Here is a 27,899-nt window from a genome sequence, read left to right as displayed (position 1 = left end):
CATAGCGGAACAGCGCGTTGAATCCTACGCCAGAACGGCCCCGGCAGCGCGAATGTCTCGGGCCGTCGAGGTCTGCTGCTTTGTCATAAAAGGGAGTTTCGAAGGGCATGTCATGGGTGCGATCATACCAGCACTAATGCACCGGATCCCATCAGAACTCCGCAGTTAAGCGTGCTTGGGCGAGAGTAGTACTAGGATGGGTGACCCCCTGGGAAGTCCTCGTGTTGCACCCCTTTTATTTTTTGCCCGCTTTTTTATTTTTTGATAACATTTATTTTTTATTTTTCGGCTTTTGGCTTTTCCTCTTCGGATAATTTTTTTCCCCCGAAAATAAACTGAGTCCGGAGACTGGCGGTGCCATGCCGCATAGCGGGAATAGCGCGTTGAATCCTACGCCAGAACGGCCCCGGCGGCGCGAATGTCTCGGGCCGTCGAGGTCTGCTGCTTTGTCATAAAAGGGAGTTTCGATGGGCATGTCATGGGTGCGATCATACCAGCACTAACGCACCGGATCCCATCAGAACTCCGCAGTTAAGCGTGCTTGGGCGAGAGTAGTACTAGGATGGGTGACCCCCTGGGAAGTCCTCGTGTTGCACCCCTTTTATTTTTTGCCCGCTTTTTTATTTTTTGATAATATTTATTTTTAATTTTTCGGCTTTTGGCTTTTCCTCTTCGGATAATTTTTTTCCCCCGAAAATAAACTGAGTTCGGAGACTCGCGGTGCCATGCCGCATAGCGGAACAGCGCGTTGAATCCTACGCCAGAACGGCCTCGGCAGCGCGAATGTCTCGGGCCGTCGCGGTCTGCTGCTTTGTCATAAAAGGGAGTTTCGAAGGGCATGTCATGGGTGCGATCATACCAGCACTGATGACCCAAAGATTGATTCAAAGATTGATTTTGATGATCACAAAACCTTGAAGTATAAATACTAATGTTTGTGTTGCAAGGAGAAAGATATTTATTTTGCAAGGAACATAGCAAGTTGGAAGAATACAAGAAGGCCTCCAAAGTTCTCAAGAAAAGTTGGAAGAAAGCTACAATTCATTGGCCCAAGCTTCAAGTTCAAAGAATTCAAGTTGAAGGAGCAAATTCAAAGAAAAATTCAAAAGAATAGTCCTCGAGTCGACTCCTGGAAGTTTCGAGTCGACTCTGGCACTCTAGAGTTTCAAGGAACAGTGCTCGAGTCGACTCCGGGACTCTACGAGTCGACTCCGACTGAGAACAAACAAAAAGACAGAGAGTTGATTTTCTGCGCTACAGTGATCTCGAGTCGACTCCCAACTTCAGGAGTCGACTCCCAACTTCAGGAGTCGACTCCCAGCTACAGTGCCGGCAGACTACTATTCACAGATCAACTTCTGTTTCAGCCGAGTCGACTCCTACTTCAGCCGAGTCGACTCGAGCACGCTGGGAGGCATAACGGCTAGTTTTTTCTTGATTCCAACGGCTCTATTTTTGTCTCTAACGGCTAGATTTTTGTTGGGACTCCCTCTAAAGCTATAAAATCAAGAGAAGAGCTAGGGGAGAAGGTATGGAAGTGGGAGAAAACATTTAGGGAAGAGATTTGAAAGAGATTACAAGGAAAATCTTCCATAAGCACAAAAGGGCCATTCAAAGTAAAATAGAGAGAAGAAGAGCATCCAAGTGAATCCCAAAGCTTCCTCTCCATCCGTGTGCTGCCTCGGAGATCCTCTACTTCGTGCAAAATCAGAAGAGGGGGCAAGTGAAGAAGAAGCCGAGTTCCTCCATCTACAAATTAGTTTGAGGGCTTCTTCTCTTTTCTTTACTTATTTACATTTGCTATATTTGCTTATTTGAGAAGCTTGTATTTGATTTAAACTCTTGTTCTAATATCTTGTAACTTGATTCAATCAAGGGATTGAATCAAGGGGTTAAGGTTTGTTGGTGAGCCAAAGGGAAAAACCAACGTTGTAAGGTTGTGGTTGGTGAGCCTTTGGGGAAAACCAACCGGGTTGATTGTGAACCCGGAAAACAATCATTGTAAGGTTGTGGTTGGTGAGCCTTTGGGAAAACCAACTGGGTTGGATTGTGAGCCCGTGAAAATAATCGGTTGGTTCTAGTCGGTGAGCCTGTGAAAACCGACCGAGTTCGTTGTGATCTCGCAAAACAACAAGTTGGGTTGTGAGCTTGTAAAACAACCGACTGTAATCTAAGGGATTATAGTGAAATTCCCAAGAGGTCTTGGGGAGTGGATGTAGGTGCTGGGGTGCACCGAACCACTATACATCTTTGTGTTTGTGATGCTTTATCTCTTGTATTTCATGCCTTCCATTCATGCTTGATTGTGTAATATCTCTAGATTTGTTTCTATAGAGTTATAAGTGATTTGCTTAGCTTCCACTCCATTCTTACCATACACATAGATTAAAATTGATCATACAACTATAAGTTAATGTTAGATCAATTGCACCCTAAAGCCATAGTATAATTGCTCTAGCTTAATCTTCCACTGCTTTACTTGTAATTGCCTAGAGCTTAAGTAAATAACATCTTATTATTCCGCTGCATTCTATTCAAAGTAAAAATTAGGGAACATAATTTTTAGAAAACCCAATTCACCCCCCCTCTTGGGTTGTCACCTTGGGCAACAAGTGGTATCAGAGCAGGTGCTCAAGATTAATTGTTGATCTCACGATTAAGAGCCAAAGATCATGACAACTCAAATAGATAGTTTTCTAGGAGAGGGACAGTTAATTGATAGGCCTCCACTGTTTAATGGCATAGACTACACATATTGGAAAGCACGCATGCGCATTTTTATTCAATCACAAAACTATTATTTATGGAAAATCATAATAAATGACCTTCACACACTCTCTCAAACTATTAATGAAAAGGACTTAGCACAATTGAATGCTAATGCTATGAACATATTATATTGTGCTATTCATAAAACGAAGTTTAATGAAATTTCTGCATGCTTATCTGCTAAGGAGATCTGGGATACTTTAGAAAATATTTATGATAAATCTCAGATTAGCTCACATGTGCTTCAATTGCATACTAACAATGAGATTGCAGAATCCTCCACAGTAGCCGAGTCGACTCCCAGTTTGTCCGAGTCGACTCCTAGAGAAGAACAGTCTGAAAGGCAGAGACACATTCTTGAAGACCCTGTGAACGAGTCGACTCCAAGTAGTTCCGAGTCGACTCCCAAGTTAGCCGAGTCGACTCCGACAAGGCCCGAGTCGACTCCGAGGCAGAACAATTCAAAAGACAGAGAATTATCTTTTAGGCCTCTGAGAACGAGACGTCTCCCGAAGATCTCGAGTCGACTCTCAAGTCAGTCGAGTCGACTCCATGTAAACTCGAGTCGACTCGAGGAAGAAATAACAGCAAGAAAATTCAAAAGCTTCCTAAAGTCAAAGAAGAAGAGGAAGCAAGAAGAAAGGAAGAAAGAGATAAAAAGCAAGAAAGCTAGAAGCAACAATGAACTACAAGAGGTAACTAACTTATGTTTTATGGCACTAGAAAATAAAGTAAAATCTGAATCTAGTGAATTTCATGAAGAATTTTCTTATGATGAACTTTTAAATGCTTTCCATGATTTGTATGGTGAATGTAGAAAATTAGCTATGAAAAATAAAAATCTTAAAAAGCTAAATTTGCAAATTTCAAAAGAAAGAAATTCTATTGCTGAAATACAAGACAAACTAAATTCTGAAAATAAAAGCTTAAGGTTAAATTCAGAAGAATTGATTCAAAAAAATCATAGCTTAATCAAAACAAACCAAAACTTGAGTAAAGAAGTTAACCAACTGAAATCTCTTATTAACAAGTTCACTGTAAGTTCAGAAAGATTAAAAATGATGTTTGAAAGCCAACATGCTGATTTTGATAAATCAAAATTTTGGCTTGATTCCTTCACTTAGCAATGAATCCCTAAAGAAAAATGTTTTGAATTTATCAAGCAAACCATTAAATAAGATAACATATTTCGAACATGAAAAGAATGGACATAACAACTTTACCTATCGTTCTAACATAATTAAATCAAGTAGTAAAGTTATTACAATTAAACAAATTTGGGTTCCAAAAGGAACCATATGTCCTAACTCTCAAGGACCCAAGCAAGCTTGGGTACCCAAAATAAAAATATGAGGATGTAGACATAGGTGTGCCAAGATACCCATGGAACAAATAGAACTTTCATACAAATGGGTGTTCTAGACACACGTCAAAAAAAATGAAACTTAAAACATACTTATGAAAAGTAATTTTTAAATAAAAAATAATAATAATAATAATAATGAAATCAGTAATCCTTGCATCTCATCATTATTTTTGCCTTAGTATTTGATTAAAATATGAATTGCAAGTATTGATCAATTTTATGATATAGAAAATACTTTTGGAAATATAATCAAATCACTTCATTTTATAGTATACTTTACTCACTATTGGATAAGTTGCTAAATGATTAATCAATTTATTAAAAATAACTCTATGAATTCTCTATATGCTTGATTGAGAGTTTTTTATCCATGGCATTATTGTTTATTGATCATAGATATGATAATGTGTACTTGGTGTGCTTTTGAATATATGCACTATGAATACCAAGATTAAAGAAACCATCTTTGGCATATAAAATCAACTCATGCTAGTATGTACTTAATCTCAAAAGACCTTGCCATTGGCTTACTTAGATTATCTTCTGAAAGGTCAAAGTTTGCTATGCATGCTAACTAAGGAAACAAACAAAAATCAATTTCTAAATTGTTGTTTCCATCACTAAGTTTTCAAAAGCTTACATTGGATTTGTTCTTGGCAAATAAAATTAAAATATTTTCTGTATTTGCTAAATCATGTAAAAATGTTTCAAATGATAAAGGTTTCCAAACTGTGAAGATAAAGAGTATCATGGCACAATGTTGAAAACCAAAATCCTGATAAAGTTTATACAGAAATTAATTATTTCAGCACCAAGGATACCTTAAGTAAAATAGGGTTAATAGAATTCTTGAAGAAATGAAAAAGACAATTGTGTATGATAGTCATCTACTTAAATAATTTTTAAAAAAAGCTATCATCACTGCTTGTCATACATATGATTTCTATTAGATCTATTTTTTGATGAAAACTCCTTTTGATCTTCTGAAAAAATGGAAAATGAACCATTGCATATCTTTCACATTTTTCAGTCGTACATGTTATGCTTAATATGCTCTTATGAAAATAATGCCAAATCTGATAGAGATATGTCTACCCTTGGATATCATTCATCAAGCAATGCATATAGAGTATTCAATGAAAAGTTTTTAGGTGCAAAAATATCAAGGTATCTTATTCTTTATGAGACTACTGATTTATTATCAAAATACTAAAATTAAATTATATATGTATATGGTTAATCTTTTACATATAACAATCTAAAAACTTGTTAATAATTATAACCAAATTGAGTTTTTCAGAAATACATTTAATGAAGAAAAATTGTTTGCTTAGAAGATGAAATAGATCTTGATTCTTGCATGATTAGAAGTAAAGATCACCATTATTATTTGCTTGCTTTATGAGCTTTATATTCTATCAAATGAGTGTGTAGAATGGACTCCTATATGCTTACTTTATTAAAGAAGATATATGTTAAATAACCACCATATTTGAAAACACTCATTATAAATATGATAAAGCAATATATAATTTGGAACAAGCATCAAAAGCATAATATAAAAGCTTAAGTAACCTTTTTGATAGAAAGTAATAGTGATAAATCTACACATCAAAAAGAAGAATTTGTGATATCTTATTTGCCCAAAATATGCATTGATGACATCATTTTTGGTTCTACTAATGAAGAGTTATATGAAGATTTTACTGAGCTCATGTAAGGTGAGTTTGAAATACGTATGATGAATGAATTAACATCTTCTCTCAAACTCCAAATTAAGACAAACAAGAAAGGGGATCTTCATTGACCAAAGTTAGTCCACAAGAAAACTCTTATAGAAGATTGGCATGAAGAAGGTATGTCTATAACCCCATCTTGTAGAATTTGAAAAGGATGAGCAAAGTAGATCTATTATTTTAAAGCTGTAGTGAAGCATGATAGAATAATTATTTTATCATACAGCTAGTAGACCAGATTGTATGCTCATTATGTGCACTTGTGTAAGCCTTCAATCTAAGTTTAATGAATCATATTTTATTGATAACAAATAAATCATAATCTGAATTTTGATAGAAACAACTGTTTAAGATAAGTTGATTAAAACTTAGCTAGCATGTCTTATTAATAATTATCTTAAGCAAATAAAATCTAAACTAAATCGTTTTTGAGAAATTGATTTGACCTTGATAAAACTTCCTATTGCCTCACATACTTGTCCTTGAACCATCTTGGTTAATGAAACTATCTCTTTAGTTCAAGTGATATGTGCTTGCTTATATTTAGGCAATCTCTGGCGTAAAGTGACTCAATATTCAACTATTGTCATATCTTATATTGAGTCATCTAGTTAAAAAAAAATATGTTGGATGAATGTTTTGTATCTTGAAGAAACCAATGACTTTCTTTCAAGAAAGAAAAGGAGTTTGTTCATAATGCAGGATCCTTGAGCAAGAAAATGAGAGATCTCAACTTGAAGGATATCTCCATGTAAGATACAATAAACATTCACTTGCAAACAAGAGAGAGGACATTCTTCAGCCAAAGGTTCATACATAAGAAATCTAGTAGGTATTTGACTGAAGAATGCAGAATGGATTGGTAATTCTAGATACTTCTTGAGCAAAGTCAACAACTTAAGTCTTATTATGGCATGATTAAGTTCTTTAATTATTAACTTTTGATATCATGGCTCTATACATATTGATTGACTTATGCTCTTAGAAATTGTTTCATGGTTTGCCTAAACTAAATGATTTCTTTGCCTATATCATAACCATGAAATACACAAGTATATGCTTAAAAGTTTGATGTAAAATAACTTGTGAGAAGTTATGAATCCATGAGCATAATAAAAATGTTGTTTGCATGATATACATATATATGATACACAAGATTAATTCTTTATTCTGCTCTTTCATGTAAATTACTTGAGAATAACAAAAAGAGAGAGAGATAAAGAAAAGAAAATGAATATTATTCAAGAGGTGTAGAATCTAAGCAAAGGCAAATACTCCAATCTTAAGGAAAAGTAAAACAAGCATAATATATTTGGCATATTTGGAAGGGATAAAATCCATAATTAATTACACTTAAACAGGGAGAATTCGAAGCAAACATTTTAATCCTTCTATATTGCTCATCATAGGGATGGTGCCAATGGGGAGGCTAGTGGTAGTACCCGGCACTATTTGACCCAACTATTCGGTGTAGGGCATATTAGGGACGGCACAAGAGGGAGGCTAGTGGTAGTACCTCGTGCCCCTTCCCAACTCCACCGGATAGGGAGCAAATAGAATATAAAGCATAAGAAAGTTGAAAATAAAAGACAAAGTAAATGAAAATATATAAGAAGAATCAAGTCTAATTATTAGTCACTTGGAAACACACCATAAGGATGAAGTTAATGCAAGATGATATTTAAATAGGGGGAGTGTATTTGAAAAGAATTGACTTTGATCCTTGACATGCTTGTTATTATTATTTTAATGCATGACTTAACACTTAATATATTTTGCATATAGTATGATTTCTTGATTTATGGGTTCTCAATATTTTGTAATGTTTCATACTTGGACAATTTGATTGAATGCATGAATTGCTACATAACATCTTTTGTTTAGTTTTATTGAAAAGAAATTTCAGATTTGTCATTCACAATCATTGTTAAAATCTGAAAGCTAAATAAAATTGTAGAAAGGAGAAGAGAAGAATATCTCTATTTAGGAAAAATAAATTGATTTTGATCTATCTTTCTACTCGCCTAACTTTGATACATAATGTCCTAATACTTGTTAAAATATCCTTTATTTTGTATCGAAACTCAAAATTAAACACAAAGATTCTGAAAGTGCTTTAATGGTATTGAAATATGTATTTTTCAATCATAATAATTTAAGATGAGCCACAATGTGAAAGATACATATCTCAAATTATGACTTAAAAGGCCTCTATTGAAAATCTTTATGAAATTCAGAATTTGATTTTGTATAAAAGCTTAAACTCCATATGATTACTAAATAAAATGTTAATGTAAGAAAAACAGAATTTATTTTGATTGCTCCGATACGCATCCGAAACATATCTTTTCTTATCATTAAAATGTACCAATATTGGTCTAAATGATGTGTCTTTCAATGATCTTGATTGTAAGTAAATATTTTTAAAATATATGACTTTATTTTAATATTTAAAAATTTATTGAGTTTCATGTATACATTGCTGAAAAATTGTGATTAAGAAATTGAGTTCTATAAATACATATACTTCCATGATCATCTATATGTTTTTTCTCTCCTATATCATTAAAGACTTTCATCAATAGAGTGAATGATCTAAAAGAAAGAAAATGTAAATGCTTTTGAAAGAAACTAAGCTTCAAATGAATTACTTTTGATTAATATTTTCATACATTTTCTTTAAGATTAGGAGAAAGCATAACTTGTTCTTAAAAGATTAAAAAGAGTGATTACTATAAATTGTGAATATTTCTAGATCACTCTACATTCTTGATATCATAAAGTTTCAGCTCTATTCACGTTTATCATTAAAATCTGAAATTCGACAAAAGAAAAGAAAGATTAAAGAAGAATGCATCTTTTAAGGGGGAGCTTTAGATATTCAGTATCTTATCCTAAAGTCACTTCAATTTGATGCATACCTTGCACTTTATGGATTGATTTTGATGAACCTCCTTATATTGCAAGACATGCTTTAATTACCTTGAGATGAGTTCTATAAAGGTTGTCTTATCTCAAACCTTGAGTCTTGTGAAAATAAGCTGAAACTTATAGAAAATATATTTTTGAGATTGACGATTTTATTGAACATTATCTTCAAATTTTAAAACTCTTAGATGGAATGATCAATTGAGGGGGAGAAAGAAAATTTCAGAAGGAGAGGTCTGATGGAACTTAATTGCATAAATTTATAAAGGAGAGAGAAAGAATACTAAATGAAAAGTGATCCTAATACTCTCCAATATGTATCATCTGAAATTTAAATCTGAAAACCTTTATGATACACCTTGAGGCGTGTTATTTGGTTAGTATATCTTATGCATAAATCATGAACCAAATTGCAAGTTGATCTTAAGAGCCTTTAACTTAATGACAAAGGGGGAGAATAACGTGTTGAATGGTCTTGAGTATCTCTTAGAAAATTTATTTTGAAATTCACTAATAAGTCCTAATTAGCTTGCTCTTTAGAACGTCAATTCTGTGCCAATTCATATTTTTATATATGTATCAAATTGTGCTTATTTTCTAAAGGAATAAAAGAACTTTGAAGACATTAAAAATTAATGATCCAACATGATGATATGTCTCTCAAATATATAAGTTTTGATCTTTTACTCTGAAAATTAACTAAAATTGCTCTCATGTTTGATAAAATACTTAATAGATTGGGCAAAAGGTCTTAAATGAACAAGCTTTCATACTTATTATTGAAGAGAGGTTAGATTTCCACTCGTGTTTTCTTTGAATATCATTTGTAGTACTTCTTGGATTAACCTAAGGAAGATTCCACCTACACTTGAATAGAAAACTATCTGTGGTATCAAATTAGAAAACTTCTTGAAATCACATTTAATGTGTTCTGTTCTGAAATTATCTTAATTGGCTCTGATCTGTGCTCATTAATCTGATTCCAATATTATTGCCTTGAGTTATATGATTCATATCCTTGCAATAATTTAACATTCAAATCAGAGTACAATAAGGAAAAGAAATATATGAGTATTCTGATCTTTGTGCTTAATGTTTCCCTATCTTTTTGATGTTGTCAAAAAGGGGGAGAAATATCTAAGTATATGCTCATAATGCTTTATGTTTTGAATTGAATACAAATCAGCTGGAATTGACATATATTGATTATCTTAAGTGAGCATAATGCTTTATGTTTTGAATTGAATACAAATCAGCTGGAATTGACATATATTGATTATCTTAAGTTGATTAAATCTAAAGCATTATCATGAAGTATGTTTTTTAAATATATATGTTTTCTACTTCATGCAACTTTGCTATGTATTACTTCTAGAAAATAATATCTTTTATATTGCATATACTCCAAGTTTTGTCATCATCAAAAAGGGGGAGACTGATGACCCAAAGATTGATTCAAAGATTGATTTTGATGATCACAAAACCTTGAAGTATAAATACTAATGTTTGTGTTGCAAGGAGAAAGATATTTATTTTGCAAGGAACATAGCAAGTTGGAAGAATACAAGAAGGCCTCCAAAGTTCTCAAGAAAAGTTGGAAGAAAGCTACAATTCATTGGCCCAAGCTTCAAGTTCAAAGAATTCAAGTTGAAGGAGCAAATTCAAAGAAAAATTCAAAAGAATAGTCCTCGAGTCGACTCCTGGAAGTTTCGAGTCGACTCTGGCACTCTAGAGTTTCAAGGAACAGTGCTCGAGTCGACTCCGGGACTCTACGAGTCGACTCCGACTGAGAACAAACAAAAAGACAGAGAGTTGATTTTCTGCGCTACAGTGATCTCGAGTCGACTCCCAACTTCAGGAGTCGACTCCCAACTTCAGGAGTCGACTCCCAGCTACAGTGCCGGCAGACTACTATTCACAGATCAACTTCTGTTTCAGCCGAGTCGACTCCTACTTCAGCCGAGTCGACTCGAGCACGCTGGGAGGCATAACGGCTAGTTTTTTCTTGATTCCAACGGCTCTATTTTTGTCTCTAACGGCTAGATTTTTGTTGGGACTCCCTCTAAAGCTATAAAATCAAGAGAAGAGCTAGGGGAGAAGGTATGGAAGTGGGAGAAAACATTTAGGGAAGAGATTTGAAAGAGATTACAAGGAAAATCTTCCATAAGCACAAAAGGGCCATTCAAAGTAAAATAGAGAGAAGAAGAGCATCCAAGTGAATCCCAAAGCTTCCTCTCCATCCGTGTGCTGCCTCGGAGATCCTCTACTTCGTGCAAAATCAGAAGAGGGGGCAAGTGAAGAAGAAGCCGAGTTCCTCCATCTACAAATTAGTTTGAGGGCTTCTTCTCTTTTCTTTACTTATTTACATTTGCTATATTTGCTTATTTGAGAAGCTTGTATTTGATTTAAACTCTTGTTCTAATATCTTGTAACTTGATTCAATCAAGGGATTGAATCAAGGGGTTAAGGTTTGTTGGTGAGCCAAAGGGAAAAACCAACGTTGTAAGGTTGTGGTTGGTGAGCCTTTGGGGAAAACCAACCGGGTTGATTGTGAACCCGGAAAACAATCATTGTAAGGTTGTGGTTGGTGAGCCTTTGGGAAAACCAACTGGGTTGGATTGTGAGCCCGTGAAAATAATCGGTTGGTTCTAGTCGGTGAGCCTGTGAAAACCGACCGAGTTCGTTGTGATCTCGCAAAACAACAAGTTGGGTTGTGAGCTTGTAAAACAACCGACTGTAATCTAAGGGATTATAGTGAAATTCCCAAGAGGTCTTGGGGAGTGGATGTAGGTGCTGGGGTGCACCGAACCACTATACATCTTTGTGTTTGTGATGCTTTATCTCTTGTATTTCATGCCTTCCATTCATGCTTGATTGTGTAATATCTCTAGATTTGTTTCTATAGAGTTATAAGTGATTTGCTTAGCTTCCACTCCATTCTTACCATACACATAGATTAAAATTGATCATACAACTATAAGTTAATGTTAGATCAATTGCACCCTAAAGCCATAGTATAATTGCTCTAGCTTAATCTTCCACTGCTTTACTTGTAATTGCCTAGAGCTTAAGTAAATAACATCTTATTATTCCGCTGCATTCTATTCAAAGTAAAAATTAGGGAACATAATTTTTAGAAAACCCAATTCACCCCCCCTCTTGGGTTGTCACCTTGGGCAACAAGCACTAATGCACCGGATCCCATCATAACTCCGCAGTTAGGCGTGCTTGGGCGAGAGAAGTACTAGGATGGGTGACCCCCTGGGAAGTCCTCGTGTTGCACCCTTTTTATTTTTTGCCCGCTTTTTTATTTTTTGATAATATTTATTTTTAATTTTTTGTCTTTTGGCTTTTCCTCTTCGGATAATTTTTTCCCCCCGAAAATAAACTGAGTCCGGAGACTGGCGGTGCCATGCCGCATAGCGGAACAGCGCGTTGAATCCTACGCCAGAACGGCCCCGGCAGCGCGAATGTCTCGGGCCGTCGAGGTCTGCTGCTTTGTCATAAAAGGGAGTTTCGAAGGGCATGTCATGGGTGCGATCATACCAGCACTAATGCACCGGATCCCATCAGAACTCCGCAGTTAAGCGTGCTTGGGCGAGAGTAGTACTAGGATGGGTGACCCCCTGGGAAGTCCTCGTGTTGCACCCCTTTTATTTTTTGCCCGCTTTTTTATTTTTTGATAACATTTATTTTTTATTTTTCGGCTTTTGGCTTTTCCTCTTCGGATAATTTTTTTCCCCCGAAAATAAACTGAGTCCGGAGACTGGCGGTGCCATGCCGCATAGCGGAACAGCGCGTTGAATCCTACGCCAGAACGGCCCCGGCAGCGCGAATGTCTCGGGCCGTCGAGGTCTGCTGCTTTGTCATAAAAGGGAGTTTCGAAGGGCATGTCATGGGTGCGATCATACCAGCACTAATGCACCGGATCCCATCAGAACTCCGCAGTTAAGCGTGCTTGGGCGAGAGTAGTACTAGGATGGGTGGCCCCCTGGGAAGTCCTCGGGTTGCACCCCTTTTATTTTTTGCCCGCTTTTTTATTTTTTGATAACATTTATTTTTTATTTTTCGGCTTTTGGCTTTTCCTCTTCGGATAATTTTTTTCCCCCGAAAATAAACTGAGTCCGGAGACTGGCGGTGCCATGCCGCATAGCGGAACAGCGCGTTGAATCCTACGCCAGAACGGCCCCGGTAGCGCGAATGTCTCGGGCCGTCGAGGTCTGCTGCTTTGTCATAAAAGGGAGTTTCGAAGGGCATGTCATGGGTGCGATCATACCAGCACTAATGCACCGGATCCCATCAGAACTCCGCAGTTAAGCGTGCTTGGGCGAGAGTAGTACTAGGATGGGTGACCCCCTGGGAAGTCCTCGTGTTGCACCCCTTTTATTTTTTGCCCGCTTTTTTATTTTTTGATAACATTTATTTTTTATTTTTCGGCTTTTGGCTTTTCCTCTTCGGATAATTTTTTTCCCCCGAAAATAAACTGAGTCCGGAGACTGGCGGTGCCATGCCGCATAGCGGGAATAGCGCGTTGAATCCTACGCCAGAACGGCCCCGGCGGCGCGAATGTCTCGGGCCGTCGAGGTCTGCTGCTTTGTCATAAAAGGGAGTTTCGATGGGCATGTCATGGGTGCGATCATACCAGCACTAACGCACCGGATCCCATCAGAACTCCGCAGTTAAGCGTGCTTGGGCGAGAGTAGTACTAGGATGGGTGACCCCCTGGGAAGTCCTCGTGTTGCACCCCTTTTATTTTTTGCCCGCTTTTTTATTTTTTGATAATATTTATTTTTAATTTTTCGGCTTTTGGCTTTTCCTCTTCGGATAATTTTTTTCCCCCGAAAATAAACTGAGTTCGGAGACTCGCGGTGCCATGCCGCATAGCGGAACAGCGCGTTGAATCCTACGCCAGAACGGCCCCGGCAGCGCGAATGTCTCGGGCCGTCGCGGTCTGCTGCTTTGTCATAAAAGGGAGTTTCGAAGGGCATGTCATGGGTGCGATCATACCAGCACTAATGCACCGGATCCCATCATAACTCCGCAGTTAGGCGTGCTTGGGCGAGAGAAGTACTAGGATGGGTGACCCCCTGGGAAGTCCTCGTGTTGCACCCTTTTTATTTTTTGCCCGCTTTTTTATTTTTTGATAATATTTATTTTTAATTTTTTGGCTTTTGGCTTTTCCTCTTCGGATAATTTTTTCCCCCCGAAAATAAACTGAGTCCGGAGACTGGCGGTGCCATGCCGCATAGCGGAACAGCGCGTTGAATCCTACGCCAGAACGGCCCCGGCAGCGCGAATGTCTCGGGCCGTCGAGGTCTGCTGCTTTGTCATAAAAGGGAGTTTCGAAGGGCATGTCATGGGTGCGATCATACCAGCACTAATGCACCGGATCCCATCAGAACTCCGCAGTTAAGCGTGCTTGGGCGAGAGTAGTACTCGGATGGGTGACCCCCTGGGAAGTCCTCGTGTTGCACCCCTTTTATTTTTTGCCCGCTTTTTTATTTTTTGATAACATTTATTTTTTATTTTTCGGCTTTTGGCTTTTCCTCTTCGGATAATTTTTTTCCCCCGAAAATAAACTGAGTCCGGAGACTGGCGGTGCCATGCCGCATAGCGGAACAGCGCGTTGAATCCTACGCCAGAACGGCCCCGGCAGCGCGAATGTCTCGGGCCGTCGAGGTCTGCTGCTTTGTCATAAAAGGGAGTTTCGAAGGGCATGTCATGGGTGCGATCATACCAGCACTAATGCACCGGATCCCATCAGAACTCCGCAGTTAAGCGTGCTTGGGCGAGAGTAGTACTAGGATGGGTGACCCCCTGGGAAGTCCTCGTGTTGCACCCCTTTTATTTTTTGCCCGCTTTTTTATTTTTTGATAACATTTATTTTTTATTTTTCGGCTTTTGGCTTTTCCTCTTCGGATAATTTTTTTCCCCCGAAAATAAACTGAGTCCGGAGACTGGCGGTGCCATGCCGCATAGCGGGAATAGCGCGTTGAATCCTACGCCAGAACGGCCCCGGCGGCGCGAATGTCTCGGGCCGTCGAGGTCTGCTGCTTTGTCATAAAAGGGAGTTTCGATGGGCATGTCATGGGTGCGATCATACCAGCTCTAACGCACCGGATCCCATCAGAACTCCGCAGTTAAGCGTGCTTGGGCGAGAGTAGTACTAGGATGGGTGACCCCCTGGGAAGTCCTCGTGTTGCACCCCTTTTATTTTTTGCCCGCTTTTTTATTTTTTGATAATATTTATTTTTAATTTTTCGGCTTTTGGCTTTTCCTCTTCGGATAATTTTTTTCCCCCGAAAATAAACTGAGTCCGGAGACTCGCGGTGCCATGCCGCATAGCGGAACAGCGCGTTGAATCCTACGCCAGAACGGCCCCGGCAGCGCGAACGTCTCGGGCCGTCGCGGTCTGCTGCTTTGTCATAAAAGGGAGTTTCGAAGGGCATGTCATGGGTGCGATCATACCAGCACTAACGCACCGGATCCCATCATAACTCCGCAGTTAGGCGTGCTTGGGCGAGAGAAGTACTAGGATGGGTGACCCCCTGGGAAGTCCTCGTGTTGCCCCCTTTTTATTTTTTGCCCGCTTTTTTATTTTTTGATAATATTTATTTTTAATTTTTTGGCTTTTGGCTTTTCCTCTTCGGATAATTTTTTCCCCCCGAAAATAAACTGAGTCCGGAGACTGGCGGTGCCATGCCGCATAGCGGAACAGCGCGTTGAATCCTACGCCAGAACGGCCCCAGCAGCGCGAATGTCTCGGGCCGTCGAGGTCTGCTGCTTTGTCATAAAAGGGAGTTTCGAAGGGCATGTCATGGGTGCGATCATACCAGCACTAATGCACCGGATCCCATCAGAACTCCGCAGTTAAGCGTGCTTGGGCGAGAGTAGTACTAGGATGGGTGACCCCCTGGGAAGTCCTCGTGTTGCACCCCTTCTATTTTTTGCCCGCTTTTATATTTTTTGATAACATTTATTTTTAATTTTTCGGCTTTTGGCTTTTCCTCTTCGGATAATTTTTTTCCCCCGAAAATAAACTGAGTCCGGAGACTGGCGGTGCCATGCCGCATAGCGGAACAGCGCGTTGAATCCTACGCCAGAACGGCCCCGGCAGCGCGAATGTCTCGGGCCGTCGAGGTCTGCTGCTTTGTCATAAAAGGGAGTTTCGAAGGGCATGTCATGGGTGCGATCATACCAGCACTAATGCACCGGATCCCATCAGAACTCCGCAGTTAAGCGTGCTTGGGCGAGAGTAGTACTAGGATGGGTGACCCCCTGGGAAGTCCTCGTGTTGCACCCCTTTTATTTTTTGCCCGCTTTTTTATTTTTTGATAACATTTATTTTTTATTTTTCGGCTTTTGGCTTTTCCTCTTCGGATAATTTTTTTCCCCCGAAAATAAACTGAGTCCGGAGACTGGCGGTGCCATGCCGCATAGCGGGAATAGCGCGTTGAATCCTACGCCAGAACGGCCCCGGCGGCGCGAATGTCTCGGGCCGTCGAGGTCTGCTGCTTTGTCATAAAAGGGAGTTTCGATGGGCATGTCATGGGTGCGATCATACCAGCACTAATGCACCGGATCCCATCAGAACTCCGCAGTTAAGCGTGCTTGGGCGAGAGTAGTACTAGGATGGATGACCCCCTGGGAAGTCCTCGTGTTGCACCCCTTTTATTTTTTGCCCGCTTTTTTATTTTTTGATAATATTTATTTTTAATTTTTCGGCTTTTGGCTTTTCCTCTTCGGATAATTTTTTTCCCCCGAAAATAAACTGAGTCCGGAGACTCGCGGTGCCATGCCGCATAGCGGAACAGCGCGTTGAATCCTACGCCAGAACGGCCCCGGCGGCGCGAATGTCTCGGGCCGTCGAGGTCTGCTGCTTTGTCATAAAAGGGAGTTTCGATGGGCATGTCATGGGTGCGATCATACCAGCTCTAACGCACCGGATCCCATCATAACTCCGCAGTTAGGCGTGCTTGGGCGAGAGAAGTACTAGGATGGGTGACCCCCTGGGAAGTCCTCGTGTTGCACCCTTTTTATTTTTTGCCCGCTTTTTTATTTTTTGATAATATTTATTTTTAATTTTTTGGCTTTTGGCTTTTCCTCTTCGGATAATTTTTTTCCCCCGAAAATAAACTGAGTCCGGAGACTCGCGGTGCCATGCCGCATAGCGGAACAGCGCGTTGAATCCTACGCCAGAACGGCCCCGGCAGCGCGAATGTCTCGGGCCGTCGAGGTCTGCTGCTTTGTCATAAAAGGGAGTTTCGAAGGGCATGTCATGGGTGCGATCATACCAGCACTAATGCACCGGATCCCATCAGAACTCCGCAGTTAAGCGTGCTTGGGCGAGAGTAGTACTAGGATGGGTGACCCCCTGGGAAGTCCTCGTGTTGCACCCCTTTTATTTTTTGCCCGCTTTTATATTTTTTGATAACATTTATTTTTAATTTTTCGGCTTTTGGCTTTTCCTCTTCGGATAATTTTTTTCCCCCGAAAATAAACTGAGTCCGGAGACTGGCGGTGCCATGCCGCATAGCGGAACAGCGCGTTGAATCCTACGCCAGAACGGCCCCGGCAGCGCGAATGTCTCGGGCCGTCGAGGTCTGCTGCTTTGTCATAAAAGGGAGTTTCGAAGGGCATGTCATGGGTGCGATCATACCAGCACTAATGCACCGGATCCCATCAGAACTCCGCAGTTAAGCGTGCTTGGGCGAGAGTAGTACTAGGATGGGTGACCCCCTGGGAAGTCCTCGTGTTGCACCCCTTTTATTTTTTGCCCGCTTTTTTATTTTTTGATAACATTTATTTTTTATTTTTCGGCTTTTGGCTTTTCCTCTTCGGATAATTTTTTTCCCCCGAAAATAAACTGAGTCCGGAGACTGGCGGTGCCATGCCGCATAGCGGGAATAGCGCGTTGAATCCTACGCCAGAACGGCCCCGGCGGCGCGAATGTCTCGGGCCGTCGAGGTCTGCTGCTTTGTCATAAAAGGGAGTTTCGATGGGCATGTCATGGGTGCGATCATACCAGCACTAATGCACCGGATCCCATCAGAACTCCGCAGTTAAGCGTGCTTGGGCGAGAGTAGTACTAGGATGGGTGACCCCCTGGGAAGTCCTCGTGTTGCACCCCTTTTATTTTTTGCCCGCTTTTTTATTTTTTGATAATATTTATTTTTAATTTTTTGGCTTTTGGCTTTTCCTCTTCGGATAATTTTTTCCCCCCGAAAATAAACTGAGTCCGGAGACTGGCGGTGCCATGCCGCATAGCGGAACAGCGCGTTGAATCCTACGCCAGAACGGCCCCAGCAGCGCGAATGTCTCGGGCCGTCGAGGTCTGCTGCTTTGTCATAAAAGGGAGTTTCGAAGGGCATGTCATGGGTGCGATCATACCAGCACTAATGCACCGGATCCCATCAGAACTCCGCAGTTAAGCGTGCTTGGGCGAGAGTAGTACTAGGATGGGTGACCCCCTGGGAAGTCCTCGTGTTGCACCCCTTCTATTTTTTGCCCGCTTTTATATTTTTTGATAACATTTATTTTTAATTTTTCGGCTTTTGGCTTTTCCTCTTCGGATAATTTTTTTCCCCCGAAAATAAACTGAGTCCGGAGACTGGCGGTGCCATGCCGCATAGCGGAACAGCGCGTTGAATCCTACGCCAGAACGGCCCCGGCAGCGCGAATGTCTCGGGCCGTCGAGGTCTGCTGCTTTGTCATAAAAGGGAGTTTCGAAGGGCATGTCATGGGTGCGATCATACCAGCACTAATGCACCGGATCCCATCAGAACTCCGCAGTTAAGCGTGCTTGGGCGAGAGTAGTACTAGGATGGGTGACCCCCTGGGAAGTCCTCGTGTTGCACCCCTTTTATTTTTTGCCCGCTTTTTTATTTTTTGATAACATTTATTTTTTATTTTTCGGCTTTTGGCTTTTCCTCTTCGGATAATTTTTTTCCCCCGAAAATAAACTGAGTCCGGAGACTGGCGGTGCCATGCCGCATAGCGGGAATAGCGCGTTGAATCCTACGCCAGAACGGCCCCGGCGGCGCGAATGTCTCGGGCCGTCGAGGTCTGCTGCTTTGTCATAAAAGGGAGTTTCGATGGGCATGTCATGGGTGCGATCATACCAGCACTAATGCACCGGATCCCATCAGAACTCCGCAGTTAAGCGTGCTTGGGCGAGAGTAGTACTAGGATGGATGACCCCCTGGGAAGTCCTCGTGTTGCACCCCTTTTATTTTTTGCCCGCTTTTTTATTTTTTGATAATATTTATTTTTAATTTTTCGGCTTTTGGCTTTTCCTCTTCGGATAATTTTTTTCCCCCGAAAATAAACTGAGTCCGGAGACTCGCGGTGCCATGCCGCATAGCGGAACAGCGCGTTGAATCCTACGCCAGAACGGCCCCGGCGGCGCGAATGTCTCGGGCCGTCGAGGTCTGCTGCTTTGTCATAAAAGGGAGTTTCGATGGGCATGTCATGGGTGCGATCATACCAGCTCTAACGCACCGGATCCCATCATAACTCCGCAGTTAGGCGTGCTTGGGCGAGAGAAGTACTAGGATGGGTGACCCCCTGGGAAGTCCTCGTGTTGCACCCTTTTTATTTTTTGCCCGCTTTTTTATTTTTTGATAATATTTATTTTTAATTTTTTGGCTTTTGGCTTTTCCTCTTCGGATAATTTTTTTCCCCCGAAAATAAACTGAGTCCGGAGACTCGCGGTGCCATGCCGCATAGCGGAACAGCGCGTTGAATCCTACGCCAGAACGGCCCCGGCAGCGCGAATGTCTCGGGCCGTCGAGGTCTGCTGCTTTGTCATAAAAGGGAGTTTCGAAGGGCATGTCATGGGTGCGATCATACCAGCACTAATGCACCGGATCCCATCAGAACTCCGCAGTTAAGCGTGCTTGGGCGAGAGTAGTACTAGGATGGGTGACCCCCTGGGAAGTCCTCGTGTTGCACCCCTTTTATTTTTTGCCCGCTTTTATATTTTTTGATAACATTTATTTTTAATTTTTCGGCTTTTGGCTTTTCCTCTTCGGATAATTTTTTTCCCCCGAAAATAAACTGAGTCCGGAGACTGGCGGTGCCATGCCGCATAGCGGAACAGCGCGTTGAATCCTACGCCAGAACGGCCCCGGCAGCGCGAATGTCTCGGGCCGTCGAGGTCTGCTGCTTTGTCATAAAAGGGAGTTTCGAAGGGCATGTCATGGGTGCGATCATACCAGCACTAATGCACCGGATCCCATCAGAACTCCGCAGTTAAGCGTGCTTGGGCGAGAGTAGTACTAGGATGGGTGACCCCCTGGGAAGTCCTCGTGTTGCACCCCTTTTATTTTTTGCCCGCTTTTTTATTTTTTGATAACATTTATTTTTTATTTTTCGGCTTTTGGCTTTTCCTCTTCGGATAATTTTTTTCCCCCGAAAATAAACTGAGTCCGGAGACTGGCGGTGCCATGCCGCATAGCGGGAATAGCGCGTTGAATCCTACGCCAGAACGGCCCCGGCGGCGCGAATGTCTCGGGCCGTCGAGGTCTGCTGCTTTGTCATAAAAGGGAGTTTCGATGGGCATGTCATGGGTGCGATCATACCAGCACTAATGCACCGGATCCCATCAGAACTCCGCAGTTAAGCGTGCTTGGGCGAGAGTAGTACTAGGATGGGTGACCCCCTGGGAAGTCCTCGTGTTGCACCCCTTTTATTTTTTGCCCGCTTTTTTATTTTTTGATAATATTTATTTTTAATTTTTCGGCTTTTGGCTTTTCCTCTTCGGATAATTTTTTTCCCCCGAAAATAAACTGAGTCCGGAGACTCGCGGTGCCATGCCGCATAGCGGAACAGCGCGTTGAATCCTACGCCAGAACGGCCCCGGCAGCGCGAATGTCTCGGGCCGTCGCGGTCTGCTGCTTTGTCATAAAAGGGAGTTTCGAAGGGCATGTCATGGGTGCGATCATACCAGCACTAATGCACCGGATCCCATCATAACTCCGCAGTTAGGCGTGCTTGGGCGAGAGTAGTACTAGGATGGATGACCCCCTGGGAAGTCCTCGTGTTGCACCCCTTTTATTTTTTGCCCGCTTTTTTATTTTTTGATAATATTTATTTTTAATTTTTCGGCTTTTGGCTTTTCCTCTTCGGATAATTTTTTTCCCCCGAAAATAAACTGAGTCCGGAGACTCGCGGTGCCATGCCGCATAGCGGAACAGCGCGTTGAATCCTACGCCAGAACGGCCCCGGCAGCGCGAATGTCTCGGGCCGTCGAGGTCTGCTGCTTTGTCATAAAAGGGAGTTTCGAAGGGCATGTCATGGGTGCGATCATACCAGCACTAATGCACCGGATCCCATCAGAACTCCGCAGTTAAGCGTGCTTGGGCGAGAGTAGTACTAGGATGGGTGACCCCCTGGGAAGTCCTCGTGTTGCACCCCTTTTATTTTTTGCCCGCTTTTATATTTTTTGATAACATTTATTTTTAATTTTTCGGCTTTTGGCTTTTCCTCTTCGGATAATTTTTTTCCCCCGAAAATAAACTGAGTCCGGAGACTGGCGGTGCCATGCCGCATAGCGGAACAGCGCGTTGAATCCTACGCCAGAACGGCCCCGGCAGCGCGAATGTCTCGGGCCGTCGAGGTCTGCTGCTTTGTCATAAAAGGGAGTTTCGAAGGACATGTCATGGGTGCGATCATACCAGCACTAATGCACCGGATCCCATCAGAACTCCGCAGTTAAGCGTGCTTGGGCGAGAGTAGTACTAGGATGGGTGACCCCCTGGGAAGTCCTCGTGTTGCACCCCTTTTATTTTTTGCCCGCTTTTTTATTTTTTGATAACATTTATTTTTTATTTTTCGGCTTTTGGCTTTTCCTCTTCGGATAATTTTTTTCCCCCGAAAATAAACTGAGTCCGGAGACTGGCGGTGCCATGCCGCATAGCGGGAATAGCGCGTTGAATCCTACGCCAGAACGGCCCCGGCGGCGCGAATGTCTCGGGCCGTCGAGGTCTGCTGCTTTGTCATAAAAGGGAGTTTCGATGGGCATGTCATGGGTGCGATCATACCAGCACTAATGCACCGGATCCCATCAGAACTCCGCAGTTAAGCGTGCTTGGGCGAGAGTAGTACTAGGATGGGTGACCCCCTGGGAAGTCCTCGTGTTGCACCCCTTTTATTTTTTGCCCGCTTTTTTATTTTTTGATAACATTTATTTTTTATTTTTCGGCTTTTGGCTTTTCCTCTTCGGATAATTTTTTTCCCCCGAAAATAAACTGAGTCCGGAGACTGGCGGTGCCATGCCGCATAGCGGGAATAGCGCGTTGAATCCTACGCCAGAACGGCCCCGGCGGCGCGAATGTCTCGGGCCGTCGAGGTCTGCTGCTTTGTCATAAAAGGGAGTTTCGATGGGCATGTCATGGGTGCGATCATACCAGCACTAATGCACCGGATCCCATCAAAACTCCGCAGTTAAGCGTGCTTGGGCGAGAGTAGTACTAGGATGGGTGACCCCCTGGGAAGTCCTCGTGTTGCACCCCTTTTATTTTTTGCCCGCTTTTTTATTTTTTGATAATATTTATTTTTAATTTTTCGGCTTTTGGCTTTTCCTCTTCGGATAATTTTTTTCCCCCGAAAATAAACTGAGTCCGGAGACTCGCGGTGCCATGCCGCATAGCGGAACAGCGCGTTGAATCCTACGCCAGAACGGCCCCGGCAGCGCGAATGTCTCGGGCCGTCGCGGTCTGCTGCTTTGTCATAAAAGGGAGTTTCGAAGGGCATGTCATGGGTGCGATCATACCAGCACTAATGCACCGGATCCCATCATAACTCCGCAGTTAGGCGTGCTTGGGCGAGAGAAGTACTAGGATGGGTGACCCCCTGGGAAGTCCTCGTGTTGCACCCTTTTTATTTTTTGCCCGCTTTTTTATTTTTTGATAATATTTATTTTTAATTTTTTGGCTTTTGGCTTTTCCTCTTCGGATAATTTTTTCCCCCCGAAAATAAACTGAGTCCGGAGACTGGCGGTGCCATGCCGCATAGCGGAACAGCGCGTTGAATCCTACGCCAGAACGGCCCCGGCAGCGCGAATGTCTCGGGCCGTCGAGGTCTGCTGCTTTGTCATAAAAGGGAGTTTCGAAGGGCATGTCATGGGTGCGATCATACCAGCACTAATGCACCGGATGCCATCAGAACTCCGCAGTTAAGCGTGCTTGGGCGAGAGTAGTACTAGGATGGGTGACCCCCTGGGAAGTCCTCGTGTTGCACCCCTTTTATTTTTTGCCCGCTTTTATATTTTTTGATAACATTTATTTTTAATTTTTCGGCTTTTGGCTTTTCCTCTTCGGATAATTTTTTTCCCCCGAAAATAAACTGAGTCCGGAGACTGGCGGTGCCATGCCGCATAGCGGAACAGCGCGTTGAATCCTACGCCAGAACGGCCCCGGCAGCGCGAATGTCTCGGGCCGTCGAGGTCTGCTGCTTTGTCATAAAAGGGAGTTTCGAAGGGCATGTCATGGGTGCGATCATACCAGCACTAATGCACCGGATCCCATCAGAACTCCGCAGTTAAGCGTGCTTGGGCGAGAGTAGTACTAGGATGGGTGACCCCCTGGGAAGTCCTCGTGTTGCACCCCTTTTATTTTTTGCCCGCTTTTTTATTTTTTGATAACATTTATTTTTTATTTTTCGGCTTTTGGCTTTTCCTCTTCGGATAATTTTTTTCCCCCGAAAATAAACTGAGTCCGGAGACTGGCGGTGCCATGCCGCATAGCGGGAATAGCGCGTTGAATCCTACGCCAGAACGGCCCCGGCGGCGCGAATGTCTCGGGCCGTCGAGGTCTGCTGCTTTGTCATAAAAGGGAGTTTCGATGGGCATGTCATGGGTGCGATCATACCAGCACTAATGCACCGGATCCCATCAGAACTCCGCAGTTAAGCGTGCTTGGGCGAGAGTAGTACTAGGATGGGTGACCCCCTGGGAAGTCCTCGTGTTGCACCCCTTTTATTTTTTGCCCGCTTTTTTATTTTTTGATAATATTTATTTTTAATTTTTCGGCTTTTGGCTTTTCCTCTTCGGATAATTTTTTTCCCCCGAAAATAAACTGAGTCCGGAGACTCGCGGTGCCATGCCGCATAGCGGAACAGCGCGTTGAATCCTACGCCAGAACGGCCCCGGCAGCGCGAATGTCTCGGGCCGTCGCGGTCTGCTGCTTTGTCATAAAAGGGAGTTTCGAAGGGCATGTCATGGGTGCGATCATACCAGCACTAATGCACCGGATCCCATCATAACTCCGCAGTTAGGCGTGCTTGGGCGAGAGAAGTACTAGGATGGGTGACCCCCTGGGAAGTCCTCGTGTTGCACCCTTTTTATTTTTTGCCCGCTTTTTTATTTTTTGATAATATTTATTTTTAATTTTTTGGCTTTTGGCTTTTCCTCTTCGGATAATTTTTTCCCCCCGAAAATAAACTGAGTCCGGAGACTGGCGGTGCCATGCCGCATAGCGGAACAGCGCGTTGAATCCTACGCCAGAACGGCCCCGGCAGCGCGAATGTCTCGGGCCGTCGAGGTCTGCTGCTTTGTCATAAAAGGGAGTTTCGAAGGGCATGTCATGGGTGCGATCATACCAGCACTAATGCACCGGATCCCATCAGAACTCCGCAGTTAAGCGTGCTTGGGCGAGAGTAGTACTAGGATGGGTGACCCCCTGGGAAGTCCTCGTGTTGCACCCCTTTTATTTTTTGCCCGCTTTTATATTTTTTGATAACATTTATTTTTAATTTTTCGGCTTTTGGCTTTTCCTCTTCGGATAATTTTTTTCCCCCGAAAATAAACTGAGTCCGGAGACTGGCGGTGCCATGCCGCATAGCGGAACAGCGCGTTGAATCCTACGCCAGAACGGCCCCGGCAGCGCGAATGTCTCGGGCCGTCGAGGTCTGCTGCTTTGTCATAAAAGGGAGTTTCGAAGGGCATGTCATGGGTGCGATCATACCAGCACTAATGCACCGGATCCCATCAGAACTCCGCAGTTAAGCGTGCTTGGGCGAGAGTAGTACTAGGATGGGTGACCCCCTGGGAAGTCCTCGTGTTGCACCCCTTTTATTTTTTGCCCGCTTTTTTATTTTTTGATAACATTTATTTTTTATTTTTCGGCTTTTGGCTTTTCCTCTTCGGATAATTTTTTTCCCCCGAAAATAAACTGAGTCCGGAGACTGGCGGTGCCATGCCGCATAGCGGGAATAGCGCGTTGAATCCTACGCCAGAACGGCCCCGGCGGCGCGAATGTCTCGGGCCGTCGAGGTCTGCTGCTTTGTCATAAAAGGGAGTTTCGATGGGCATGTCATGGGTGCGATCATACCAGCACTAATGCACCGGATCCCATCAGAACTCCGCAGTTAAGCGTGCTTGGGCGAGAGTAGTACTAGGATGGGTGACCCCCTGGGAAGTCCTCGTGTTGCACCCCTTTTATTTTTTGCCCGCTTTTTTATTTTTTGATAATATTTATTTTTAATTTTTCGGCTTTTGGCTTTTCCTCTTCGGATAATTTTTTTCCCCCGAAAATAAACTGAGTCCGGAGACTCGCGGTGCCATGCCGCATAGCGGAACAGCGCGTTGAATCCTACGCCAGAACGGCCCCGGCAGCGCGAATGTCTCGGGCCGTCGCGGTCTGCTGCTTTGTCATAAAAGGGAGTTTCGAAGGGCATGTCATGGGTGCGATCATACCAGCACTAATGCACCGGATCCCATCATAACTCCGCAGTTAGGCGTGCTTGGGCGAGAGAAGTACTAGGATGGGTGACCCCCTGGGAAGTCCTCGTGTTGCACCCTTTTTATTTTTTGCCCGCTTTTTTATTTTTTGATAATATTTATTTTTAATTTTTTGGCTTTTGGCTTTTCCTCTTCGGATAATTTTTTCCCCCCGAAAATAAACTGAGTCCGGAGACTGGCGGTGCCATGCCGCATAGCGGAACAGCGCGTTGAATCCTACGCCAGAACGGCCCCGGCAGCGCGAATGTCTCGGGCCGTCGAGGTCTGCTGCTTTGTCATAAAAGGGAGTTTCGAAGGGCATGTCATGGGTGCGATCATACCAGCACTAATGCACCGGATCCCATCAGAACTCCGCAGTTAAGCGTGCTTGGGCGAGAGTAGTACTAGGATGGGTGACCCCCTGGGAAGTCCTCGTGTTGCACCCCTTTTATTTTTTGCCCGCTTTTATATTTTTTGATAACATTTATTTTTAATTTTTCGGCTTTTGGCTTTTCCTCTTCGGATAATTTTTTTCCCCCGAAAATAAACTGAGTCCGGAGACTGGCGGTGCCATGCCGCATAGCGGAACAGCGCGTTGAATCCTACGCCAGAACGGCCCCGGCAGCGCGAATGTCTCGGGCCGTCGAGGTCTGCTGCTTTGTCATAAAAGGGAGTTTCGAAGGGCATGTCATGGGTGCGATCATACCAGCACTAATGCACCGGATCCCATCAGAACTCCGCAGTTAAGCGTGCTTGGGCGAGAGTAGTACTAGGATGGGTGACCCCCTGGGAAGTCCTCGTGTTGCACCCCTTTTATTTTTTGCCCGCTTTTTTATTTTTTGATAACATTTATTTTTTATTTTTCGGCTTTTGGCTTTTCCTCTTCGGATAATTTTTTTCCCCCGAAAATAAGCTGAGTCCGGAGACTGGCGGTGCCATGCCGCATAGCGGGAATAGCGCGTTGAATCCTACGCCAGAACGGCCCCGGCGGCGCGAATGTCTCGGGCCGTCGAGGTCTGCTGCTTTGTCATAAAAGGGAGTTTCGATGGGCATGTCATGGGTGCGATCATACCAGCACTAATGCACCGGATCCCATCAGAACTCCGCAGTTAAGCGTGCTTGGGCGAGAGTAGTACTAGGATGGGTGACCCCCTGGGAAGTCCTCGTGTTGCACCCCTTTTATTTTTTGCCCGCTTTTTTATTTTTTGATAATATTTATTTTTAATTTTTCGGCTTTTGGCTTTTCCTCTTCGGATAATTTTTTTCCCCCGAAAATAAACTGAGTCCGGAGACTCGCGGTGCCATGCCGCATAGCGGAACAGCGCGTTGAATCCTACGCCAGAACGGCCCCGGCAGCGCGAATGTCTCGGGCCGTCGCGGTCTGCTGCTTTGTCATAAAAGGGAGTTTCGAAGGGCATGTCATGGGTGCGATCATACCAGCACTAATGCACCGGATCCCATCATAACTCCGCAGTTAGGCGTGCTTGGGCGAGAGAAGTACTAGGATGGGTGACCCCCTGGGAAGTCCTCGTGTTGCACCCTTTTTATTTTTTGCCCGCTTTTTTATTTTTTGATAATATTTATTTTTAATTTTTTGGCTTTTGGCTTTTCCTCTTCGGATAATTTTTTCCCCCCGAAAATAAACTGAGTCCGGAGACTGGCGGTGCCATGCCGCATAGCGGAACAGCGCGTTGAATCCTACGCCAGAACGGCCCCGGCAGCGCGAATGTCTCGGGCCGTCGAGGTCTGCTGCTTTGTCATAAAAGGGAGTTTCGAAGGGCATGTCATGGGTGCGATCATACCAGCACTAATGCACCGGATCCCATCAGAACTCCGCAGTTAAGCGTGCTTGGGCGAGAGTAGTACTAGGATGGGTGACCCCCTGGGAAGTCCTCGTGTTGCACCCCTTTTATTTTTTGCCCGCTTTTATATTTTTTGATAACATTTATTTTTAATTTTTCGGCTTTTGGCTTTTCCTCTTCGGATAATTTTTTTCCCCCGAAAATAAACTGAGTCCGGAGACTGGCGGTGCCATGCCGCATAGCGGAACAGCGCGTTGAATCCTACGCCAGAACGGCCCCGGCAGCGCGAATGTCTCGGGCCGTCGAGGTCTGCTGCTTTGTCATAAAAGGGAGTTTCGAAGGGCATGTCATGGGTGCGATCATACCAGCACTAATGCACCGGATCCCATCAGAACTCCGCAGTTAAGCGTGCTTGGGCGAGAGTAGTACTAGGATGGGTGACCCCCTGGGAAGTCCTCGTGTTGCACCCCTTTTATTTTTTGCCCGCTTTTTTATTTTTTGATAACATTTATTTTTTATTTTTCGGCTTTTGGCTTTTCCTCTTCGGATAATTTTTTTCCCCCGAAAATAAACTGAGT

The 27,899-nt window shown here is 43.3% G+C and overlaps 36 non-coding genes and 9 pseudogenes across 36 annotated transcripts; all 45 read left to right on the top strand.

Moving 5' to 3' along the window:
• The first annotated feature begins 114 nt into the window (after window positions 1-114).
• On the top strand, window positions 115-233 carry LOC149759929 (5S ribosomal RNA). Its single transcript, XR_016409469.1, has one exon. It is a non-coding gene; the product is annotated as a 5S ribosomal RNA (ribosomal RNA).
• A 247-nt stretch (window positions 234-480) lies between these two features.
• Window positions 481-599, top strand: LOC149759928 (5S ribosomal RNA). The gene has a single exon (XR_016412536.1). It is a non-coding gene; the product is annotated as a 5S ribosomal RNA (ribosomal RNA).
• Window positions 600-12,331: 11,732 nt separating this feature from the next.
• On the top strand, window positions 12,332-12,450 carry LOC149759927 (5S ribosomal RNA). The gene has a single exon (XR_016409467.1). It is a non-coding gene; the product is annotated as a 5S ribosomal RNA (ribosomal RNA).
• A 246-nt stretch (window positions 12,451-12,696) lies between these two features.
• LOC149759926 (5S ribosomal RNA) lies at window positions 12,697-12,815 on the top strand. Its single transcript, XR_016404418.1, has one exon. It is a non-coding gene; the product is annotated as a 5S ribosomal RNA (ribosomal RNA).
• A 246-nt stretch (window positions 12,816-13,061) lies between these two features.
• Window positions 13,062-13,180, top strand: LOC149759925 (5S ribosomal RNA). The gene has a single exon (XR_016409466.1). It is a non-coding gene; the product is annotated as a 5S ribosomal RNA (ribosomal RNA).
• A 247-nt stretch (window positions 13,181-13,427) lies between these two features.
• On the top strand, window positions 13,428-13,546 carry LOC149759924 (5S ribosomal RNA). The gene has a single exon (XR_016412534.1). It is a non-coding gene; the product is annotated as a 5S ribosomal RNA (ribosomal RNA).
• A 246-nt stretch (window positions 13,547-13,792) lies between these two features.
• On the top strand, window positions 13,793-13,911 carry LOC149759923 (5S ribosomal RNA; annotated as a pseudogene).
• Window positions 13,912-14,157: 246 nt separating this feature from the next.
• Window positions 14,158-14,276, top strand: LOC149759922 (5S ribosomal RNA). Its single transcript, XR_016413049.1, has one exon. It is a non-coding gene; the product is annotated as a 5S ribosomal RNA (ribosomal RNA).
• Window positions 14,277-14,522: 246 nt separating this feature from the next.
• LOC149759921 (5S ribosomal RNA) lies at window positions 14,523-14,641 on the top strand. The gene has a single exon (XR_016409465.1). It is a non-coding gene; the product is annotated as a 5S ribosomal RNA (ribosomal RNA).
• A 247-nt stretch (window positions 14,642-14,888) lies between these two features.
• On the top strand, window positions 14,889-15,007 carry LOC149759920 (5S ribosomal RNA). Its single transcript, XR_016401995.1, has one exon. It is a non-coding gene; the product is annotated as a 5S ribosomal RNA (ribosomal RNA).
• A 246-nt stretch (window positions 15,008-15,253) lies between these two features.
• Window positions 15,254-15,372, top strand: LOC149759919 (5S ribosomal RNA; annotated as a pseudogene).
• Window positions 15,373-15,618: 246 nt separating this feature from the next.
• LOC149759918 (5S ribosomal RNA) lies at window positions 15,619-15,737 on the top strand. Its single transcript, XR_016409464.1, has one exon. It is a non-coding gene; the product is annotated as a 5S ribosomal RNA (ribosomal RNA).
• Window positions 15,738-15,983: 246 nt separating this feature from the next.
• LOC149759917 (5S ribosomal RNA) lies at window positions 15,984-16,102 on the top strand. The gene has a single exon (XR_016409463.1). It is a non-coding gene; the product is annotated as a 5S ribosomal RNA (ribosomal RNA).
• A 247-nt stretch (window positions 16,103-16,349) lies between these two features.
• On the top strand, window positions 16,350-16,468 carry LOC149759916 (5S ribosomal RNA). The gene has a single exon (XR_016401496.1). It is a non-coding gene; the product is annotated as a 5S ribosomal RNA (ribosomal RNA).
• Window positions 16,469-16,714: 246 nt separating this feature from the next.
• LOC149759915 (5S ribosomal RNA) lies at window positions 16,715-16,833 on the top strand (annotated as a pseudogene).
• Window positions 16,834-17,079: 246 nt separating this feature from the next.
• On the top strand, window positions 17,080-17,198 carry LOC149759914 (5S ribosomal RNA). The gene has a single exon (XR_016409461.1). It is a non-coding gene; the product is annotated as a 5S ribosomal RNA (ribosomal RNA).
• A 246-nt stretch (window positions 17,199-17,444) lies between these two features.
• Window positions 17,445-17,563, top strand: LOC149759913 (5S ribosomal RNA). The gene has a single exon (XR_016409460.1). It is a non-coding gene; the product is annotated as a 5S ribosomal RNA (ribosomal RNA).
• A 247-nt stretch (window positions 17,564-17,810) lies between these two features.
• LOC149759912 (5S ribosomal RNA) lies at window positions 17,811-17,929 on the top strand. Its single transcript, XR_016409459.1, has one exon. It is a non-coding gene; the product is annotated as a 5S ribosomal RNA (ribosomal RNA).
• A 246-nt stretch (window positions 17,930-18,175) lies between these two features.
• LOC149759911 (5S ribosomal RNA) lies at window positions 18,176-18,294 on the top strand. The gene has a single exon (XR_016409458.1). It is a non-coding gene; the product is annotated as a 5S ribosomal RNA (ribosomal RNA).
• A 246-nt stretch (window positions 18,295-18,540) lies between these two features.
• LOC149759910 (5S ribosomal RNA) lies at window positions 18,541-18,659 on the top strand. Its single transcript, XR_016409457.1, has one exon. It is a non-coding gene; the product is annotated as a 5S ribosomal RNA (ribosomal RNA).
• Window positions 18,660-18,906: 247 nt separating this feature from the next.
• Window positions 18,907-19,025, top strand: LOC149759909 (5S ribosomal RNA). Its single transcript, XR_016401495.1, has one exon. It is a non-coding gene; the product is annotated as a 5S ribosomal RNA (ribosomal RNA).
• Window positions 19,026-19,271: 246 nt separating this feature from the next.
• LOC149759908 (5S ribosomal RNA) lies at window positions 19,272-19,390 on the top strand (annotated as a pseudogene).
• A 246-nt stretch (window positions 19,391-19,636) lies between these two features.
• Window positions 19,637-19,755, top strand: LOC149759907 (5S ribosomal RNA). The gene has a single exon (XR_016409456.1). It is a non-coding gene; the product is annotated as a 5S ribosomal RNA (ribosomal RNA).
• A 246-nt stretch (window positions 19,756-20,001) lies between these two features.
• On the top strand, window positions 20,002-20,120 carry LOC149759906 (5S ribosomal RNA). Its single transcript, XR_016409455.1, has one exon. It is a non-coding gene; the product is annotated as a 5S ribosomal RNA (ribosomal RNA).
• A 247-nt stretch (window positions 20,121-20,367) lies between these two features.
• Window positions 20,368-20,486, top strand: LOC149759905 (5S ribosomal RNA). Its single transcript, XR_016409454.1, has one exon. It is a non-coding gene; the product is annotated as a 5S ribosomal RNA (ribosomal RNA).
• A 246-nt stretch (window positions 20,487-20,732) lies between these two features.
• LOC149759904 (5S ribosomal RNA) lies at window positions 20,733-20,851 on the top strand (annotated as a pseudogene).
• Window positions 20,852-21,097: 246 nt separating this feature from the next.
• LOC149759903 (5S ribosomal RNA) lies at window positions 21,098-21,216 on the top strand. Its single transcript, XR_016409453.1, has one exon. It is a non-coding gene; the product is annotated as a 5S ribosomal RNA (ribosomal RNA).
• A 246-nt stretch (window positions 21,217-21,462) lies between these two features.
• Window positions 21,463-21,581, top strand: LOC149759902 (5S ribosomal RNA). Its single transcript, XR_016409452.1, has one exon. It is a non-coding gene; the product is annotated as a 5S ribosomal RNA (ribosomal RNA).
• Window positions 21,582-21,828: 247 nt separating this feature from the next.
• Window positions 21,829-21,947, top strand: LOC149759901 (5S ribosomal RNA). Its single transcript, XR_016409450.1, has one exon. It is a non-coding gene; the product is annotated as a 5S ribosomal RNA (ribosomal RNA).
• Window positions 21,948-22,194: 247 nt separating this feature from the next.
• LOC149759900 (5S ribosomal RNA) lies at window positions 22,195-22,313 on the top strand. The gene has a single exon (XR_016404669.1). It is a non-coding gene; the product is annotated as a 5S ribosomal RNA (ribosomal RNA).
• Window positions 22,314-22,559: 246 nt separating this feature from the next.
• LOC149759899 (5S ribosomal RNA) lies at window positions 22,560-22,678 on the top strand (annotated as a pseudogene).
• A 246-nt stretch (window positions 22,679-22,924) lies between these two features.
• Window positions 22,925-23,043, top strand: LOC149759898 (5S ribosomal RNA). Its single transcript, XR_016405634.1, has one exon. It is a non-coding gene; the product is annotated as a 5S ribosomal RNA (ribosomal RNA).
• Window positions 23,044-23,289: 246 nt separating this feature from the next.
• On the top strand, window positions 23,290-23,408 carry LOC149759897 (5S ribosomal RNA). The gene has a single exon (XR_016409449.1). It is a non-coding gene; the product is annotated as a 5S ribosomal RNA (ribosomal RNA).
• Window positions 23,409-23,655: 247 nt separating this feature from the next.
• On the top strand, window positions 23,656-23,774 carry LOC149759896 (5S ribosomal RNA). Its single transcript, XR_016409448.1, has one exon. It is a non-coding gene; the product is annotated as a 5S ribosomal RNA (ribosomal RNA).
• A 246-nt stretch (window positions 23,775-24,020) lies between these two features.
• On the top strand, window positions 24,021-24,139 carry LOC149759895 (5S ribosomal RNA; annotated as a pseudogene).
• Window positions 24,140-24,385: 246 nt separating this feature from the next.
• LOC149759894 (5S ribosomal RNA) lies at window positions 24,386-24,504 on the top strand. Its single transcript, XR_016409447.1, has one exon. It is a non-coding gene; the product is annotated as a 5S ribosomal RNA (ribosomal RNA).
• A 246-nt stretch (window positions 24,505-24,750) lies between these two features.
• On the top strand, window positions 24,751-24,869 carry LOC149759893 (5S ribosomal RNA). Its single transcript, XR_016409446.1, has one exon. It is a non-coding gene; the product is annotated as a 5S ribosomal RNA (ribosomal RNA).
• A 247-nt stretch (window positions 24,870-25,116) lies between these two features.
• LOC149759892 (5S ribosomal RNA) lies at window positions 25,117-25,235 on the top strand. The gene has a single exon (XR_016409445.1). It is a non-coding gene; the product is annotated as a 5S ribosomal RNA (ribosomal RNA).
• Window positions 25,236-25,481: 246 nt separating this feature from the next.
• Window positions 25,482-25,600, top strand: LOC149759891 (5S ribosomal RNA; annotated as a pseudogene).
• Window positions 25,601-25,846: 246 nt separating this feature from the next.
• On the top strand, window positions 25,847-25,965 carry LOC149759890 (5S ribosomal RNA). The gene has a single exon (XR_016409444.1). It is a non-coding gene; the product is annotated as a 5S ribosomal RNA (ribosomal RNA).
• Window positions 25,966-26,211: 246 nt separating this feature from the next.
• Window positions 26,212-26,330, top strand: LOC149759889 (5S ribosomal RNA). The gene has a single exon (XR_016409443.1). It is a non-coding gene; the product is annotated as a 5S ribosomal RNA (ribosomal RNA).
• A 247-nt stretch (window positions 26,331-26,577) lies between these two features.
• On the top strand, window positions 26,578-26,696 carry LOC149759888 (5S ribosomal RNA). The gene has a single exon (XR_016409442.1). It is a non-coding gene; the product is annotated as a 5S ribosomal RNA (ribosomal RNA).
• Window positions 26,697-26,942: 246 nt separating this feature from the next.
• On the top strand, window positions 26,943-27,061 carry LOC149759887 (5S ribosomal RNA; annotated as a pseudogene).
• A 246-nt stretch (window positions 27,062-27,307) lies between these two features.
• LOC149759886 (5S ribosomal RNA) lies at window positions 27,308-27,426 on the top strand. Its single transcript, XR_016409441.1, has one exon. It is a non-coding gene; the product is annotated as a 5S ribosomal RNA (ribosomal RNA).
• Window positions 27,427-27,672: 246 nt separating this feature from the next.
• Window positions 27,673-27,791, top strand: LOC149759885 (5S ribosomal RNA). The gene has a single exon (XR_016409439.1). It is a non-coding gene; the product is annotated as a 5S ribosomal RNA (ribosomal RNA).
• The last annotated feature ends 108 nt before the right edge of the window (window positions 27,792-27,899 follow it).

This window comes from Phoenix dactylifera, chromosome 4 (genome assembly GCF_051530095.1).
Source record: "Phoenix dactylifera cultivar Ajwa chromosome 4, Ajwa_hap1_PhDact_Kaust_v1.1, whole genome shotgun sequence".
Classification (NCBI taxonomy): Eukaryota; Viridiplantae; Streptophyta; class Magnoliopsida; order Arecales; family Arecaceae; genus Phoenix; species Phoenix dactylifera.
The sequence above is the reverse complement of the archived record's forward strand: the minus strand, read 5'-3'. Positions and strand labels throughout refer to the sequence as shown.